A 12,945-nucleotide genomic window follows, 5' to 3' on the forward strand; every position below is an offset into this window, starting at 1 on the left:
GGGACAAATGACTGATGAAAGTCGAATCCAACACATAATATAATAAAAATACACAATAAAGCACACGCTTAATCAAAGAGAGATGGAGAACAAAGGAAACACCTTGTGATCGTCCGGAGATGGAGCCGAGTGGGCTTTCGGAGTAAAGAATCAATAAAGCTTTAATGTGTAAATGTTAATTTGAAGTAGAAACCCATGAAACATCCCCTATGCATTAAAGTGGAGGAAGAAAAATAAACGATTTGTGATAGAACTCACTGAAGAACATCACCATCAATCGATTCTATCTAAATATAACATAACTACCATAAATAAAATATAAGGAAGCAGCAATCTGGTTTCATGTCGGAGACTTTAAAGGATTTAAAAAAAAAATTTTTTGGTCTCTTTAGCCACCTGAATAAAACTAATGTTCTTTTCCACACTAAAGATTATAATTTCATGAAAAGTCTTTCCCAGATGGCTGAAAACAAGCAAGAATTTTTTTTTATTATTATTATTCTTTGCAGATGTTTTCACTGGAGGCCCATTGTTCATGAAACTGCTAATGCACATTTCTTGGTCTAATTTGAATTTCTTAGTAACCATATTAATGACATCCTGTACAAATGGCTGTTCTTGAACTCTTTCTGGTATTCTAGCTGTGCTGCCCTATCTGAGAGGGGTTGAAATCTAAATAATCAACAGGGACCACCGTCTACTGCAATGTATGGTGTAATGCATGTTGTAATAAAATGCATTGCATTTGTCATTCCAACAGATGGTGCAGCACAATGACTTGTACTAATAACATGCAGTATTACAAATGGTTGTGATGCGCCATTTGCCGGAATGGCAAACACAATGCATATGGCACTGTAATATGCCATTTGGTATGGGAGTCATAAAAGCGCTGTTAATATTTGTGACGTACCACCTGTTGAAATTCCAAATGCAATGCATTTTGTTACTACAAATGTTTGTTATGCACATTCTGTTGGAATGAAAATTGCAATGCACGTGTCTCTGTTATATGGCATTTGGTATGGGATTAATTAAAACAGTGTTAATGTTTTTGATGTGCCACTTGTTGGAATGGAAAATGAAATACATTTTGTTAGTACAAATGTTTGTGATACATCATCAGTTGGAATGACAAATGCAATGCCTATATGTCTGTTGTATCACATTTGGTAATGGGATCCATGAAAGCAGTGTTAATGTTTGTGTTGTGCCATCTGCTGAAATGAGACATGTAATGTGTATGGCTCTGGTATATGTTATTTGGTATGGGGTTCATGAAAGGAGTTTTAATGTTTGTGATGCGCTATCTGTTGGAATGACAGAGACTTAGCAACTGGTTGGACACACAGATACACAAACACTTATCTTTTTATTCAGGTAGATATAATTCAAAGACCACTTAAGTTTTTGGGATTAAATGTTTTAAACTAAACAGAGTGAGTATGCAAATAATCTAAGATCCCACCGAAGGCACCTCCCGTCAATGTTGCTTGGAAATTTCTTGTTCATTCATTTGCTTCTGCGTTGTTGCTCTAGAAGTACTTATTTGTTTTTAATGTTATGCTGGTGATGCCAGTGCCACCAGTTTTCAGTTCAATCTCTTACTGCATTTCATTATTTTCTACATTATTTTCATATTGCAGGGTAGCAGCTACCTTTGCCAGTCAGGTAAATAAGGTCAAAATTATTCACCCACTATCTGCCGTAAGTGCACAAAGTACTTATTCTCCTTTCACTTTTAACATATTTTGTTGTTTTGTAGCCTTGTGCTAAAATCAGAATTTCCGTGACTTCCTACAAGTATGCATCAAGGCTGCCATGTGTCTCTTAATCATATCCTTATAATTCCTTCTGTTAATTTTCCTGTGATGTGCATTAAGCTTACTGGCCTATAGTTGCTTGGATCTGCCTGATCACCCTTTTTTATAGCAGGTTAATATTTGCCATTTTCCAGCCCATAGGAATTTCCCAAGTGCATAGTAACTTCCTGTAATTAAGGGTTTCTATCTGTACTCGCTAGCCTCCTTAAGAACTCCAGGGTAAATATCATCTGGTCCAGGTGATTTTTTTGGATTTCAGCCTATTTAATCTCAGCAGCTCTTCTCCCTTTACAATTTCTAAATCCCTTAGTAGTCCCTGTTACCGCTTAGAGGTTATCCACTACCTCACATGTGAAAACCTCAGACAAATCCCAGTTTAGAGCATCTGCTCTTTCACTGTCTGTATTTTAAATTTCCTTGTACTATTCCTCATGCACTTCACCTCCTCCTTGACTGTACTTTAACTACTTAAAAGGTCTTCTTTCGCCTTATCTGCTCTATTCCTCTCCAGCTGTCTTTTAGCTCCCTGATATCCTTCTTAATGGTTGCCCTCATGTTCTCATATGCCCTATTTTCAGTTATTGGTCTTATACCTCTTCTTTTTCAGCTCTTTATTAACCTGCTGCTGAGTTGTTTTTTTTTTTATTTAATTTCCTTCCAAATGTAGGTATGTACCTCTTCTGCATTATATATAAAATAGTTCAAAACCTGTTCCACTGCTCCTCAATGGTCTCCACACTTAGCAACCTCTCCCAGTCCATTCTCCTTAGACTTTGCCGCATCTGCTCAAAATTTTCCCTAACAAAGTTAATTTAACAGTTTTGGTCTTAGCATCTGCACTCTTACAAAACACTGGGGATTGTATTATTGTATAGTCATGTGACCCAAGTGGACCAATCACTTGCACACCCTCAGTTATATCCTGATTTTTACAGACTAACAAACCCAGACAGGCTGCACCCTGCATTGGTGCTGTGAAATCCTGTGTTCAAAAAACAGTCACTGATTACTTCTTAAAAACTCCTGCTCTTCTTGGTTAGCACAATTCATATTTTAATAGTTAAAGTCCTTCATGACTGTAATATCCCTCTGTAAATTTGCCGTTTTAATGTTACTAAAAGATGTGCATTGAAATTACTGTCTGCACTAGGGGGTCTATAACACACTAATGAAGTAAGGACTCTGTCCCTAATGCTCTCCAGACAAATCCAGATGTCCTCACTAAAATGGGGCTCATTGTTGAACTAAAGAGGACTTGTGTTTAAATTCTGATTAACATAAACAGCAACCCCATGTAGACAGATAGATAGATGTGAAAGGCACTATATAATAGATAGATAGATAGATAGATAGATAGATAGATAGATATGAAAGGCACTATATAATAGATAGATAGATAGATAGATAGATAGATAGATAGATAGATAGATAGATAGATAGATAGATAGATAGATAGATAGATAGATAGATACTTTATTAATCCCAAGGGGAAATTCACATAATCCTATATGATCCTATCCTATACTTTGTCGATGCACCTTTGGCAGCAATTCCAGCCTCAAGTCTTTTTGAATATGATGCCACAAGCTTGGCACACCTATCCTTGGCCAGTTTCGCCCATTCCTCTTTGCAGCACCTCTGAAGCTCCATCAGGTTGGATGGGAAGCGTCGGTGCACAGCCATTTTAAGATCTCTCCAGAGATGTTCAATCAGAGTCTGGTCCACTCAAGGACATTCACAGAGTTGTCCTGAAGCCACTCCTTTGATATCTTGGCTGTGTGCTTAGGGTCGTTGTCCTGCTGAAAGATGAACCGTCGCCCCAGTCTGAGGTCAAGAGCGCTCTGGAGCAGGTTTTCATCCAGGATGTCTCTGTACATTGCTGCAGTCATCTTTCCCTTTATCCTGACTAGTCTCCCAGTTCCATCCCCACAGCATGATGCTGCCACCACCAGGCTTCACTGTAGGGATGGTATTGGCCTGGTGATGAGCAGTGCCTGGGTTCCTGGCATTCACACCAAAGTGTTCAATTTTTGTCTCCACTCCTTAGTAAAAGGCACATGGCAGCCTGCCTGGAGTTTGCCAAAAGGCACCTGAAGGACTCTCAGACCATGAGAAACAAAATTCTCTGATCTGATGAGACAAAGATTGAACTCTTTGGTGTGAATGCCAGGAGAGATCTTAAAATGGCTGTGCACCGACGCTTTCCATCCTACCTGATGGAGCTTGAGAGGTGCTGCAAGGAGGAATGGGCGAAACTGGCCAAGGATAGGTGTGCCAAGCTTGTGGCATCATATTCAAAAAGACTTGAGGCTGGAATTGCTGCCAAAGCTGCATCGACAAAGTATTTAGCAAAGGCTGTGAATACTTATGGACATGGGATTTCTCAGTTTCTTTATTTTTAATAAAATTGCAAAATCCTCAAGTAAACTTTTTTCACGTTGTCATTATGGGGTGTTGTGTGTAGAATTCTGAGGAAAAAAATGAATTTAATCCATTTTAGAATAAGGCAGTAACATAACAAAATGTGGAAAAAGTGATGCGCTGTGAATACTTTCTAGATGCACTGTAGATAGATAGATAGATAGATAGATAGATAGATAGATAGATAGATAGATAGATAGATAGATATGAAAGGCACTATATAATAGATAGATAGATATGAAAGGTACTATATAATAGATAGATAGATAGATAGATAGATAGATAGATAGATAGATAGATAGATAGATAGATAGATAGATGTGAAAGGCACTATATAATAGATAGATAGATAGATAGATCTTAATTTTTGAGTAGTTGGCAGGATTACAAAATTTGATAAATATATATATATATGATTTAGTATAGTTGCCAGAATTAGATAGTAGATAGTGCCACACATGTGCGCTTAGGAGACAGTCAACAAGTCTGGAGGTGAGCAATTTATTGTCCGACGAAGGGTTGAATTATGGTACTGATATCTCTGTTTCTACCTTTACAGAGGTAAGGGAGAAAAAATAATCCACACTCACTAAAAATAACTCCCATATCAGAAACTGGCTCCACAACACTATCCTTCTACGAATCAACCTCACTTCCGACTCCTGTAGATGACATCACTTCCGGTCCATTCTGATGACGTAACATCCGGTACCGCAATGATGATGTCATTTCTGGTTCAGACTGATGACGTCACTTCCTGTCAACTCATTTCCTTCAGCCATTTTCTGTCTGTATAAAAATGACCATTACAGCTCTATTTGGTGTCTGATGTGTGATTCTCTAATTGGATTTTTGACCAATTTTGAACTTCAATTATTATGCGGGGCAATTCCCCAACTCTTTAAGATTGTTTTTGTGATCTTCATTTATCACAATAGATAGATAGATAGATAGATAGATAGATAGATAGATAGATAGATAGATAGATCTTAATTTTAGAGTAGTTGGCAGGATTACAAAATTTGATAAATACAGTATATAGATGTTTTAGTATAGTTGGCAGGATTAGATAGATGGACAGATAAATAGATAGATATTTTAGACTCTCTGCAACAGATGGTGACGTTTAACTCTTTTAATTTATTTATTTATTTATTTATTTATTTTGCAGTGTAATGACTTTGGAGTGTTTTGACAAAGCAGTACTCCAGAAGATCACTCGCACATATAAACGTAGGTTTCTCAGACTGCGGCTTTCTGTCCTAATCAGGTTATTCACTTTAACTCTTTGTGTGTCTTGTCAGCACAGTGTTTGCTCAGCGATGATATTCAGTCCATTAAATGTTTATTCCATTTTTGAGCTGTAAAGTAGGCACGTTTTAAAAATAATGTTACTGTTTAATCCTTCTGGTTCAGCTTGTCGCTCCTTATTTAGAAATTATTCTTTCTAATTTAGTGCAGCATTTCATTGACAATATATGCACAGTACAAATTGCCATTTAAAAAAATATTTGGAGAATTCTTTTCTTTTTTTTTCTGAAGTAGAAGTGATAACTTTTTCAATCCTTGAACAATGGTTGACAAAAACGTTACGCATATTAATGTCTTTAGTGTTCACCAAGATTTGGCTGATTCTGTACATTTTTTGTCATTTTCCAATTATTTAAGTAACCTTATTGTGTCCTCAGTCAGACGGTAATAAAAATCTCTGTTATCATCATCCAGTGGTGCCCCTCATAATTCTCTTGTGAACAATTTTGCCGGGGATATGGCGGTCCAATTCATTAGCTGCTTGGCTGAATTTAGCTGACGTGGCCCTGCTGCACCGTGTGAAGTGGAACAGCGCTGAGTGTCCGGACATCTCATCTGTCACTTTGGGTCCAAACGTCTTTTTTTTCCCATTCAAAGACATTTCATTGTGGAACTGGGTATATGTGGTTGATTAAAATATTTATTTCTATCCATATTTATATTAAACAAAAGTCAAACATTCAGCTGTTGGTGACCAAAAGACGTAATGGAGAGCCTAAAATTAGTGTGTCTTTACAACGGGTCATTCAAATTGGGCACACTCAGAGAACAGGTGACATTGAAATAGAAATCACAAAGTGAAATAAACTGCAGAGTGTATCACACCTGCATGAGCTTGTTGTACCACCCATCCCAAAGTTATGGGTATTGTCAGAGATGTGCACCAGGAGACCACCTTCCAGGCTGTGACGAGGTAAGCAGTACGACCCTGGGTCAAAAGGGGGCACTGGTGCTGACTGTATCTTCTTCTTTTCTCCTGCAGCTTGAGTTATAGCGGGTCCACAGCTCATAAAAAGTGGCCGCTTTAATTAATTACTAATCCGCTGGCCGGCTCATTTTCTGTGGATACGCTCACACGGCTGCGGGGAGATGACAGAGTAATTGGGGCGAGATGCACCCACACGTTGTTGTGGGGTGCAAAGTCTGTACATTTTGGTTTACATTTCCATAATATTTTGTTCAAGACAAGATAACAGATGAACTACATCAGAACAAATCAAAGTATGTCTTCATCCCAGTTATACCTCACTTTTAAAACAGCTGTTCCAACATAGAAAGAAAGACATGCTGGTGGCTCCCAGAAAGGATGGACATCTAATTATTTGACAGCCTGGGAAAGGAAGACATAGTGACAACTCAGAGAACATAAAAAAGTTTTATGACAGTGAATTAATTCTTCATAGTGACAACCAGCCAATCAGAATATCTAACAATCACATCTTGCAACCTTCAATACAATTTTAGAATAAATATGCCTCGTCTGAGGAGTGATATAGAAAGTAAGTAAGGAAGGAAGTAAGGGAGGAGGGAGGAAGAAGAACGGACGAAGACGTCACTGGTCATCAGAAAAGCATCATGAGCAATTACGAGTGCTCGATCACCAGCCGCCTGCAACATTCATCCTTGTCATCTGTAACTTTTTCGTAAGCTTTTTCTAAAGACTATATACATCCAGACTTTTCTATCAGTTCTATTTTCTATTATTCTTTGTTCTAGTGGTATTATTATTATTCCTGTAATAAACACACACTGCTTTTAACTTTCTATGCTTCGTCTTAATGTCTAACATGATTGAAATAATAAGTTAGATTTCTTTGAGCACCTGGTGCAGCTGGAGGTTTGCCATACACTTTGTGCTGCAAGGTTTATAAAGGCCGAGGGTGAGAGCTTCCCCCAATAGTAGGGAACAGGATGTAAAGTAAGGTATTCTTGGCTTAAAAATGGCCTATAGTCAAGGATGCTGAGCCTTTGTATATTTAAATGTATTCTTGTAGACCAAAAGTAATATGTAGGTCTGAGATATCATTAAAACATTGTATGTTGTTTGTGCCAATAATAAGTAAGACTCTTGAAGTGCTGAGAGAATGACCGGCTGTGTTATTCCTAAAGCACTTGTGTGGTTTAAAGTGCTAAGGGTTAATCAGCTGTGTGTGTGTGTCATTCATGGTGCACTGTTGTGATTAGGGTCTGTGTGTATGCGTATAGCTATGTATGTGTGTGTTACTCTTAAAGTGCAACAGTAGACCAACCCGATAACAAACTTGACGAGTACACTTACCCTTGAGGAAAACAGTTAAATACTACGATAATACATTTTTGGCGCTGCGAGCAGAATAACCGGACTAATCATGTGTTGCATTTTTGTGTGTGAGACTTCATTTTTTAAAGCCAGGGATGGATTGTCCACAGGCAGCGAATATGCTATAATCGCATGCTGGCATACAGCTGGCACATGTCAGCGTGCTTCAACAGCATTTCTAAAGTTTCTTAGGTGTACGGTAGAATCAGCTGGTCTTTCATACCAACAGCAATATATCTACATAATGCATCACTATGACTGTGACAGCCAAGTCAGAACTTTTTGTTCTTTTTAATTTTCTTGCTTTATAGTCATTCTGGTATATGTTCAGAAGTGTGTGTGTGTGTGTATTTCTTTCTTTCTTTTCACATCTCTCTATTTATATATTTATCTATCTGTTATTGTATGTATTTATCTGTTATTGTAGAAGGGTGGCTCGCAGTATGAAGACCTGGGTTCGCTTCCCGGGTCCTCCCTATGACAGCCAAGTCAGAACTTTTTGTTCTTTTAAATTTTTTTTGCTTTATAGTCATTCTGTTATATGTTCATAAGTGTGTGTGTGTATTTCTTTCTTTTCTCACCTCTCTATTTATGTATTTATCTGTTATTATAGAAGGGATGCTCACAGTATAGAGACCTGGGTTTGCTTCCCGGGTCCTCCCTGCTTGGAGTTTGTATGTTCTCCCCGTGTCTGCTCCGGTTTCCTCCCAGAGTCCAAAGACATGCAGGTTAGGTGCATTGGCAATTCTAAATTGTTCCTAGTGTGTGTGTGTGCCCTGCGGTGGGCTGGTGCCCTGCCCAGGATTTGTTCCTGCCTTGCGCCCTGTGTTGGCTGGCATTGGCTCCATCAGAACCCCATGACCCTGTGTTAGGATATTGCAGGTTGGATAATGGCTGACTGACTGTTACTGTAGAAGTGTGGTTCAGTGGTTAGCTGCCACTTAGCTCTTACATACTGGGTATTTGTTTCACTTTGGTCATTTTCTGTGCCACCATTATGTGATCTCCCTTCGTTCCAAATGATTCACTAAATGAATTGATTGGCATCTTTAAATTGCCAATTTAAATTAATTTAAATTTAATTACTCTGTGTATGTATGTGTGTATGCCTGACAGTGTGTGTGTGTGGAATGGTGCCCCCCATCGAGGGCTGACTCATACTATGTTCTCTATGATGCCAGTAAAAGGTGCCAACACCCTTCATTTGAAAACCCCAGGTCATTTCCCCTTGCCCTAACAGTTCCCTTTGTTTACCATTTTGTCCTTTATGAACATTTTTTTTTTGAATTCCGCCTTGCTGTTTGGTATAAATTCCTGTCATCTAATATTCTACTTTCATAGTGTCGTTTTGAAAGATCCGGCTTTTAATCTACTTTCATGACCCACCCATCCATCTGCCCATTCATTTTCTGAACTGGCTGTTAACACTTTGTCTGATGCTGACTGAACTGCTTCGCCCGTGTCACATCAGATTGCAGAATATCGAATAAGTAAAGCACCTTGAGAAGGGCCAGTATATGGAAAGGCACTATATAATTCACTCGTTTCAACTGCAGACCCTCAGTGTTATTGATAGGTGGTGTTTATTGAATAAGACAATATGGAAACAGCTGTACTGTATATCTTCGTGTGATGGCATTTACTGTTAACGACACTCTAAAAGATGACCAAGTCAGCAGTGCTGGCACCCTGAATGGTCCTGAATGAAGAGCTCCGCAGAAACCAGTTAAAGGGGACATTGAATCTTCAACACATGTTGTAAGAAAGGTGACACATAAATCAAAAGCATTTTCATTTTTAGAATACTCATTATGGAAATGTGCTGCACAAAATCAGACATTCCCCACCTTTAACGCCTTGTGTGACCCCCAAATAATTAAAACAAGTGTAGTCAGGCAGCAAAGCATTTCAGAAGGGCGCTCATTGTGGAAAGGCACTATATAATTTACTTAGTTAAAGGTTCAATTCGACCACAGACTCTCAGTGTTTCCCTGACTAGGGTATGGAAAGGCGCTATAAAAAATTAGACGTTCTCCACTTTTAACTTCCGGTGTGACCCTGAGTAATCACCATGTGGAAACACTGAAACGAGTGTACTTAAAATTCAAAGCATCTTAGGAGAACACTCGTGATGGAAAGGCGCTATACTATTCTCACATAGGTGTCACCTTCAGTAAGCCAGGTTCAATATGGAAGTAGCTGTATAAAAGCCTTAGGTTCAAAATGCCACCCTGCATGTCCCTGAGTGAATCATTTCACTTTTAAGTTCTAATTTTTAAATTGCAGAATCATGCAAAGATGCAAACACCTTGGGTGGTGCCTGTATTTGGAAAGGCACTATATAATTGATTCAGTCTGAGGTTTAGTTATAGCTCCTGAAATTTCACTTGGCAGTGTTCCTAGGACATCTCTGGGTCCGCAGTTCTTGAGGCCGATCCTCCAATTAGCTGTGAACCCCCCGCCAGTCTCACTGAGATGGCACAGGTGGTGAACCAGTTGAAGGTAGATAAGGCAGCAGGGGTCTACTGGAACTTCTCCAGGCAGGTGGTCAGGCTGTCCTCCTGGTATTGCAAACAATCTTTGCTTCCTTTTGGGAGATGGGCGTCATTTCAACTGACTGGAAAATGGGACTTGTCATCCCTGTCTGGAAAGGGAAGGGTGATCGCCTGGATTACAGCAACTAGAGGGGGATAACACTGCTCTCGGTGCCAGGTAAGGTCCTTGGTAGGGTTGTCCTCAATAGGATCCATGATCTTTTGTTCACTTACCAGTCTGGCTTTATGCCTAAGAGGTCGACCATCGACCACATCCTGGCACCGAAGATTCTCATGGAGTGCAAATGCAAATATCGGCAGAGTTTCTTTTCAGCCTTTTGTAAAACGTTCAACTCAGTTGATTGAGCTGTGGCCCTGTGGGACATCTTGAGAGTTCGTGGAATCCCCTCAAGGTTGCTGGATATCATGGCGGGCCTGTAAACTGGCACTGTAAGCGCCGTGCAGAGTGGAGGCAGGACCTCTGTGTGTGTCCCAGTTGAGTCTGAGGGTCCGTGTTCTGCTCCTACTCTGTTCAATGTTTGTATGGACTGGGTGTTGGGCAAGGTCGTGGAGTTCAGTGGCTGTGGGGCATTTATTGGTGAAATAAGATTCACGGATCTTGACTTCGCTGACGATGCTGTGATTCTTCGTGGAGTCAATGGAGGCTCTGATCAGGGCGCTCAAGAGGCTGAGTGAGGGGTCTGAGTGTCTGGGCTTGTGAGTGTCCTGATAAAAACCATAAGCCAGGCCTTTAATGACCTCTTGGGCACAGCCATTGGCAATATGTCTGTCTGTGGAGAGAGTGTCGACCTCGTTGAGATGTTTACTTACCTTGGCTGTGACATTCATGTGACTCTGATGACTCTTCCTATGAAGTCAGCGGGCAGATTGGTAGAGTATGGGGGTCATGAGATCACTGGAAAGGGGTGTGTGGTACAAAAGGATGAAGGTCCAAGTCTTTAGAGTCCGGGTGCTGCCTGTTTGTGAAACATGGACGCTATCCAGTGACCTGAGATGAAGACTGGACTCCTGTGTCTCTTCAGAGGGTCCTTGGTTCCCACTGGTTTGACTTTGTGTTGCTCACGGAGTCCAGAATGAGGCACATGACCTGCATTGTGAGAGAACGTCAGTTATGGCAGTATGGCCATGTGGCACCATTACCCGAGGATCATTCAGCTCATTGTTGAGGCCAAGGAGATGCCCACGTAACACCTGGCTGCTGTACATAGAGGGTCATTTCTGGAGGGTGGAACTGAACTGCATGTCTGGCTGGGGGGTTGCCAACTAGGATCCCAATCTGTTTTGTCATTTGGTGGGTACAGCAACGTGCTATACCAATGCATGCCCCCCAACCTGACCTGACCTGAGTGTTCTTGGTATCAACTTGGGAAAATGTATAAAGCGCATGCAGATGGTGTTAACTGGTAATCGTTCACTGTACACATAAAGACCCCTGAAGCAGTATGACTTGGGGAAAGGCACTATATAAACTTCACTTGTATATGAACTTCACTTTCTAACGTGGTATTAACAGCCAAGTGCCTCCGCTCCACCTTAAAGCTGCCACTACACAGGTTCCTAAGTGAACCCTGGGGACTTTTGGTACAGTAAGCGTGAGATCGGAGCTCCTCTCTCAGTCCTGCCTGCCTGGAAGCAGTCGCCAGCTGCAGGGCCGGCGGTGGAGTAGGAGGCGGAGGAGGAGACCCTGCTTTATATCAGGAGACACTGGGAACTGCTTGCACCGGGTCAGGAGGGCACTGACTATCCCAGCTGAAGGAGAAACAAAAATGAAAGAATGCAAAGGGTCAGGCAACGAATGGCTGAACATCATTTTTCTTTTTTCTCCCCAAGGCTTGTTATCTTCAGCGGTGTCAGTTTACAGTTTAGCACAGTTTTGCCTTTTTCTCTCCATTACGACTTTAAGTATCCAGGCTCCCTCCTTGGCTCCCAGGCAAGCATCTGATTGCTTTAATGACATTCACGGAATCTTTGGATTTGCTTCCCTTATTCACAAAAAAAACGGGCTGGGAGTTGCCTGTTGGCTTGGAGGCTCGTTCATTAATCAAGAGGCAATATTCACCAGCTGGGAGAAATGATTTGTTGATAAGTTCTGCCTCCTGGTCTGCTTTTAGGCAGGTTGTAAAGATGATTTCCTAAGCCGCAGGTTATCAATCTTAAAACCTCATTCCCTTGACTAGAATTACGAGCCTGTCTTTTTTTGGGGTGAGGAATGACGTGAATGAAGCAATGGTACTGCTTAATTTGGTGAATTCTGCTTTGACTTTCTGTAGGTGTCTGGTGTATGAGACAAACAAAAGATCAGGGAGTTAGTCATAGTGTCATGGCATTGATACAACAGCATGATCAAATTCTTTATTGCATGGTTCACCTTTCCCAGTATTAGGGTGGCGGGTCACACCTGCAGAGTCATGGCTTCAAGTTCAGCCTTTACTGAGCTCACATGTCTTCCTTTGGCATTTTATCTGGGGGCATTGTGAAGGAGCCAGGAATAGAGTTGGGGCACCAGCCAAGACAACACTGGACAGGCTGGGTGAAA

This window comes from Polypterus senegalus, chromosome 2, assembly GCF_016835505.1.
Source record: "Polypterus senegalus isolate Bchr_013 chromosome 2, ASM1683550v1, whole genome shotgun sequence".
Lineage (NCBI taxonomy): Eukaryota > Metazoa > Chordata > Cladistia > Polypteriformes > Polypteridae > Polypterus > Polypterus senegalus.